Source organism: Pseudophryne corroboree, chromosome 8 (genome assembly GCF_028390025.1).
Source record: "Pseudophryne corroboree isolate aPseCor3 chromosome 8, aPseCor3.hap2, whole genome shotgun sequence".
NCBI lineage: Eukaryota > Metazoa > Chordata > Amphibia > Anura > Myobatrachidae > Pseudophryne > Pseudophryne corroboree.
The window spans coordinates 118,858,121-118,865,739 of NC_086451.1; positions in this window are offsets into that span (position 1 = coordinate 118,858,121).

The following is a 7,619-nucleotide window of genomic DNA, read 5'->3' on the forward strand; positions in this document are numbered from 1 at the left end:
GGCCGGAAAGCCTAACCACTTAGCTACAGAGCCACCTGTAAAAACAATAAGCAAAGCTGCTGCAGATGAGGCCTGAACTCACCATGTTTGCCGTGCTCAACAGATACTGTTTAATAAGCACTGTGTGCTGACCAATTAGTCTTGCTTACGGCAAAATAGATTTTTTAATGTCAGCATATTATATATATATATATATATATATATATACATACACATACATACAACAATGTATATTCACACATACTCAGACCTTAATAAATATATATATATTCCATATATGCATACATACACATATATATTATATACCCATATACAAATATCCAGATATATCCTGATACAGAGGTATAATACATTTTTTAGAAGTCTGAAACTAAATGTGACCTCACACAGGCTTAAAACCTGAGATGACTGCTGCTTAACCACAGCTTAGTTAATGGGCCCTATCTAGTGGCCGGCGCCGGGAGCGCGCTCTTGGGAGCAGCCTCTGGAGAGCTATCCTGACTGTTAAACCTATGGTAGGTTTATATTGATAGTGCAAGCCCCAACTGAGCTATTTTTAACAGTTTGAACTAGCATGTATTAGTATGCAATCTAGTTGGATCACCAGTTTCCCCCAGATGGCAAAACACTATGCACATTGCCTAGCTTCCAAGCTCAGATGAGTTTGGGCGTATCCAGAGTGGTGTGGCTGTAGATTAAAAATACCTACAGCACCTTGTACTCCCAGGTGGCTAATCAGGCCCAACACTGCTTAGCTTCCAAAATCAGATGAGATTGGGCGTATCGAGTGTGGTGTGGCCAAGTGGATTAAGCCAAAGCTGCTGCAGGCTTTGCAGTGCTCCACAGATACTGTTTTATAAGCACCATGTGCTGACCAATTGATATAACATATCTTACTTTACAACAGTGAACAAAGCCAGTATTTGGCTGCCACAGCCATGATTCAGATTTGCAGTCTTTAGGATCATTATAAACAGTTTATGAAATAAATAATTAGTAAGTGTATACCCATGTTTTAGACATGGCAAGGAAACTGCTTATTAGTAATTGCTGGTGTCTTACTAATGCAGACAGACAAAAAAAAAACAAAGACAGACAACTTGCACGACTCAGTAAATAGCACTAAGGTGTCTCTATAAATATATATCTGGCCAAGTGCAGTGCATGCCAGCAATATGCCTGATCCCAAATTCCCCTTAACACCCCTGCACCTTCAATGGAGTAGAGATGTAACACAGGAAATTCTGGAAATACAACAGGAAAACAACAGGAAGCATGGTTAATATGTCCCCATGCTCACAGTATAACACAAAGTGCCCACTTATAATTATGTAGGCAGATTTAATAAACATCTTATGTTGCACTCAAACCTGCACATGTAACTTGTATCCTGTTTTAACAAAGACTTCATAGCCTATTGTAATACATATGCAGCGCTGCTGTATTCCCTTTATCAATAAGAGTTGAATCATGATCTTTTATCCAGTGACCCTGACATTTCTGTGTGCAGGGAACATCACTGTGGCAGCAAAGTTACTCATGGAGCGGCCTATGCATAAAACCATGTGGCTGACGCAGCTCAGAGCGGCGGGGGACCACACACACACACAGTATCCCACACAGTGGGGCGGTCATGTGGTGAATCGTTGTGGTAAAGGGATGTGGTAAATCGTTGAAAAAAGAAAAAACTTAGAAAAAATTCCAATGAAATGTGGACCTCTGTGGCAGCAAAGCCACAAGCCTACTAACTGTGTCGAGCACAGAAAAAACACTGAGGTACTCAGGGATATGGAGGGGAGGTGTAGTTTCAAAATTAATTTATTCAGTGCCTACTTCCTGTGGAGGCCGTCCATATCCCCAAGAGTACTCCAGTGACCCCTAGTGGATGAAAAAGAAATCCTATTTTCTCTTACGTCCTAGAGGATGCTGGGGTCCATATTAGTACCATGGGGATGTACCAAAGCTCCCAGTACGGGAGGGAGAGCGCGGAGGCTCCTGCAGTACTGCTTGACCAAACTTGAGGTCATCAGAGGCCAAAGTATCAAACTTGTAAAACTTGGCAAACGTGTTCAACTTTTTACCCTCTTCTACGTGTATCTGCAGGGGAGAGCCTGGGGAGCTTCCTCTCAGAGGAGCTGTGGAGAAAAAAATGGCGCTGGTGAGTGCTGAGGAAGAAGCCCCGCCCCCTCAACGGCAGGCTTCTGTCCCGCTTAAATATGTATTTTCTTGGCGGGGGCTCTTACATATATACAGTGCCCAACTGTATATATGTTCACTTTTGCCAAAAAGAGGTCCAAATGCTGCCCAGGGCGCCACCCCCCCCTGCGCCCTGCATCCTTACAGTGACCGGAGTATGTGAGGTGTGTGGGAGCAATGGCGCACAGCTGCAGTGCTGTACGTTACCTCAGTGAAGACCGGAGTCTTCTGCCGCCGATTTCAAAGTCTTCTTGCTTCTCATACTCACCCGGCTTCTGTCTTCCGGCTCTGTGAGGGGGACGGCGGCGCGGCTCTGGGATCGGACGACGAGGGTGAGATCCTGTGTACGATCCCTCTGGAGCTAATGGTGTCCAGTAACCTAAGAAGCAGGACCTAGCTTCAGAGAGTAGGGCTACTTCTCTCCCCTCTGTCCCACGATGCAAGGAGTCTGTTGCCAGCAGAGCTCCCTGAAAATAAAAAACCTAACGAAATATTTTCTCACAGCAAGCTCAGGAGAGCTCACTGAAAAGCACCCAGCTCGTCCGGGCACAGATTCAAACTGAGGTCTGGAGGAGGGACATAGAGGGAGGAGCCAGAGCACACCAGAATCCAAATTCTTTCTTAAAGTGCCCATGTCTCCTGCAGAGCCCGTCTATTCCACATGGTCCTTATGGAGTCCCCAGCATCCACTAGGACGTTAGAGAAAATAGGATTTTGGTTACCTTCGGTAAATCCTTTTCTCGTAGTCCGTAGAGGATGCTGGGCGCCTGCCCAGCGCCGCGTGTTCCTGCATTGGTTTTATAGTTTAGTACTGCCTGGTTCCTAGGTAAGTTCTGCGTTTACCGTTTCAGCTGTTGCTGAGTTGTTCCGGCATGTTAGCCGGCTTTGCCTGTTGTGTGAGCTGGTATGAATATCGCCACTGTGTTATTCCTTCTCTCGAAGTATGTCGGCTCCTCTGGCACAGTTTCTAGACAGTGTTTGGTAGGAGGGGTATAGAGGGAGGAGCCAGTCCACACTATTAAACTCTTAAAATGCCAATGGCTTCTGGTGGACCCGTCTATACACATGGTACTAATATGGACCCCAGCATCCTCTACGGACTACAAGGAAAGGATTTACCGGTAGGTAACCAAAAATAGGATTTTGGTACTTACCAGGTAAATCCTTTTCTTTGAATCCATAGGGGGCACTGGAGTACTCTTGGGGATATGGACGGCCTCCACAGGAAGTAGGCACTGAATAAATTAATTTTGAAACTACACCTCCCCTCCATATCCCTGAGTACCTCAGTGTTTTTTACTGAGCCAAACAGGAGCGATAGAGAGGTTGACAGTGTAGAATTACATATAAAATAACGGACAACAATAAAGTTGACACAACATTACTGACAACTAAACAGTTGACACCATAACCGATTAGAACTTGTTAATCTGAACCAGTCGGTGAAAATGTGTTACCATAAGATCTACTGAACCTACCGTAAACCAGGTAAACTGCTCTGGGTGGGCGTCCAGTGCCCCCTATGGATTCAAAGAAAAGGATTTACCTGGTAAGTACCAAAATCCTATTTTCTTTTTCATCCACTAGGGGTCACTGGAGTACTCTTGGGACGTACCAAAGTTTCCCCCGTGGGCGGGAGAGCTTTTTGGCACCTGTAACACTAGACGGCCAAAGCTAGATGCTGATGCCGCCAACGTATCAAACTTGTAGAGGCGCACAAACGTGTGCACCGAAGACCATGTAGCCGCCCGGCAAAGCTGTGTCATAGAAGCTCCACGACTCGCTGCCCATGATGTTCCCACAGCCCGTGTGGAATGAGCTGTTACTGATGTAGGCGGCTGTAACCTAGCATGAAGGTAAGCCTGACGTATGGTCAGTTTAATCCAACTGGATAAGGTCTGCCTAGAAGCTGGCCAACTCATCTTGGCAGCATCATAGAGAGCAAACAACGTATCAGTCTTACGAACGGTCGACGTTCGGGATACATAAATGCGTAATGCGCGTACCACATCCAACCTACCAGAGTCTCCTGTAACACAGGAACTACTATTGGTTGATTGATGTGAAAAGATGACACTATCTTTGGTATAAAAGCGGAATTCGTCCGGAGTTCCGCTCTGTCATCATGAAACACTAAATACGGTGGCTTGCACGACAAAGCACCCAAATCTGAAACACGCCTTGCTGACGCTAAGGCTAAAAGAAAAATTGTTTTCCCAATTGAGAAATTTAATATCCACTTGTTGTAAGGGTTCATAATAAAAAAACTGTACGAAATCTAAAAACCAGATTCAAGTCTTATGGCGCAGTAGGTGGAGTGAATGGAGGCTGAACTCTGAGGACACCCTGCATAAAGGTGTGAACCGACGGCAATATGGCCAATCTACTATGAAAATAAATGGACAACGCCGATATCTGCACTTTAAGTGTGGATAAACTCAGACCTCTATCTAACCCCATCTGTAGAAATAACAAAAGACGGGATAACTTAAAAGATGATGTCGGAAACTTCCGAGCTTCACACCAACCTACATAGGCACGCCAAATTCTGTAATAATGAGCTGCCGTAACCGGCTTCCTAGCTCGTAACATGGTTGGTATAACCGATTCTGGAATGCCCTCTCTTCTTAAGAGGGCTGTCTCAACAACCACCCCGTCAAACGCGGCCGCGCTAAATCGGGGTAAAGGAACGGACCCTGCTGTAACAGGTCAGAACGTAGTGGGAGCGGCCAAAGACCGACTGCGAGTAGACCGCGGAGATCCGAGAACCAAGCTCTCCGAGGCCAAAGAAGCGCCACTAGTATAACTGTGACGGACTCTCCTTTGATCCGTTTTAGCCACAGAGGGAGCAGTGGAAACGGTGAAAACAGATACACGAGACTGTATGGCCACATGATTGTGAGAGCATCCACCGCCACTGCCTTTGGATCTCTCGTTCTGGACACGACCTGGGGCGTTTGATGATTGTGGCGAGATGCCATCAGGTCCACCTGCGGGTAACTCCATTTCTGGACCAGCATGTGAAATACTTCTGGATTTAATGCCCATTCTCCTTGAAAATTCAGACGGCTGAGATAATCCGCCTCCCAGTTGTCCACTCCCGGAATGACTACTGACGACTATATCATTTGGTGATACTCGGCCCAATAGAGGATTCAAGCTACTTCCCGCATTGCCATACGGCTTTTCGTTCCTTCTTGTTTGTTGATGTATGCGACCGCCGTCGCATTGTCTGACTGCACCTGAACAGCCTGAGCCTGCAGCCTGTGCACTGCTTGTCGTAGCGCATTGTAAATTGCCCGGAGTTCCAGGACATTTATAGACAGCAATCTTTCGTGAACTACCCAGAGACCCTGTAGCTGATAATTTTGAACTACAGCTCCCCAACCTCTGAGACTCGCGTCCGCCGTGAGAATTATCCAATTCCAGGCACCGAACCGTTTCCCTGCGGTTAGATTCTGTACTTTGAGCCACCAGAGTAAAGACACTCTGGCCCTTGGAGACAACCTCACCCTGCCGTAAATCTGCAGATGCGAGCCCGACCACTGTGCGAGCACATCCAATTGAAAAGGACGTGAGTGAAGTCCTCCGAACTGAAGCGCTTCGAAAGCCGCCACTATTGTGTCTAATAGGCGAATGCACAAATGAACCGAGACTGTGCGTGGCTTGAGCACTAATTGTACCAGATGACGAATGACCTGTACTTTCTGTTCGGGTAGGTAAATTCTTTGATTTACCGTATCGAGAATCATGCCTAGGAATTGAAGTCGTTGAGACGGAATCATTCAGGAATTCGCGTAGACAATGGTAGGAAATCAGATTCCCCCACTTGGTCTGCGATCTATCTCGTTTGGAATCCGACTCCGCCTGTTAGGAACGTAGCCAAAGTGGACGTTATGCGCCACTAGCGAAGCTGAAAACGCAAGAACCAACTGCCAACGTCCAAAGAAGCTGTAGGTAGCAAGAAGTGTAAGGTGGTCTTTATTTAGGGCAAACCTGAACTGGAGTGCCCTGCCCCTACAGCCTTGTTACCTCAAAACCCTTACCAAAGCAGGGCGAAGCAACAGCCCTACTGCTGTGTAGGGTACACTCCGATAGGTAGTAAAACACCCAATAATTGTAATTATCTCTCATTGGAAATCGTTCAGCCTTCGCTGAGAACCTGACGTACTGGCCTGGTGCTATGAGGGCTGGCGGTAAATCGACCGCAACAATCTAACTGAAACAGTAAAAAAAAAAAAAAATCCCCCCCCCCCCCCTCAGGCAGTACATGCCCCCGCATTCCCCCAAAAGAGGACCGGTAAGGGTCTGTCTGTGCAGTTTTTACGCAGAGCACTAACCACTATACGATCACGACAACTTAAACGAGCCAGGTAGGAGACGAACCTACAATCTTGTTATCTATAGTCAGATGCGTTATACATTGCGCCACTGGCCCAGATTCGTATTTGTCTGACACACTGTGTGACCGACTTTGCAGCGAAGCTGCTTGTTTGACTATGCATTAGACTTAGTGATCATGTACTCCAACCAGTAAGTACACCACGGAAGTAACGTGTGTATTAACCTGCATTACCGTGCATGTGGTTACCAGCAATAGTGAATCTTCCTGTAGAGTCATGCTGTACAAAAAGCAATTAATAAATTAAACTCCTAACAACACCCCGCTCCTCCAGATGCTAAGTGTTGTAGAGCAGCAACCTCCGGGAAAGAACCAGGAAGTAACGTTAAAAGAAAATGGTGTCCTACCATGTTTTTTTTTTTTTTTAACACCTGTTAAACCAGGATCTGAACCAGTGTCCATGCAATCACAATGTTCACTGTGGCCGGAAAGCCTAACCACTTAGCTACAGAGCCACCTGTAAAAACAATAAGCAAAGCTGCTGCAGATGAGGCCTGAACTCACCATGTTTGCCGTGCTCAACAGATACTGTTTAATAAGCACTGTGTGCTGACCAATTAGTCTTGCTTACGGCAAAATAGATTTTTTAATGTCAGCATATTATATATATATATATATATATATACATACACATACAACAATGTATATTCACACATACTCAGACCTTAATAAATATATATATATTCCATATATGCATACATACACATATATATTATATACCCATATACAAATATCCAGATATATCCTGATACAGAGGTATAATACATTTTTTAGAAGTCTGAAACTAAATGTGACCTCACACAGGCTTAAAACCTGAGATGACTGCTGCTTAACCACAGCTTAGTTAATGGGCCCTATCTAGTGGCCGGCGCCGGGAGCGCGCTCTTGGGAGCAGCCTCTGGAGAGCTATCCTGACTGTTAAACCTATGGTAGGTTTATATTGATAGTGCAAGCCCCAACTGAGCTATTTTTAACAGTTTGAACTAGCATGTATTAGTATGCAATCTAGTTGGATCACCAG